This window comes from Salvelinus sp. IW2-2015, linkage group LG6.2 (assembly GCF_002910315.2).
Source record: "Salvelinus sp. IW2-2015 linkage group LG6.2, ASM291031v2, whole genome shotgun sequence".
Taxonomy (NCBI): Eukaryota; Metazoa; Chordata; class Actinopteri; order Salmoniformes; family Salmonidae; genus Salvelinus; species Salvelinus sp. IW2-2015.
Window position 1 is genome coordinate 22652568 of NC_036846.1, and position 362 is coordinate 22652929.

Below are 362 nucleotides of genomic sequence, written 5' to 3' on the forward strand. Positions count from 1 at the left end.
ATGTTAGGTTAGTATAGCAGCGTTAGTAGTGTTAGTAATGCGTTAGTAGGTTAGTAATAGCAGCGTAGTAGTGTTAGTATAGCAGCGTTAGTAGTGTTTAGTAATAGCAGCGTAAGGTAGTGTTAGTATGCAGTGTTAGTAGTGTAAGCAGCATTAATGTTAGTGTTAGTAATAGCAGTGCTAGTGTTAGTGTTAGTATAGCAGCGTTAGTGTTAGTAGTGTTAGCAAGATAGCAGTGTTAGCAGTGTTAGTAATAGCAGTGTTAGTGTTATCAGCATTAATGTTAGGTGTTAGTAATAGCAGTGTTAGTGTTAGCAGTGTTAGTAGTGTTATAAATGGGTTAGGCTGTGTTAGTAGGCGTT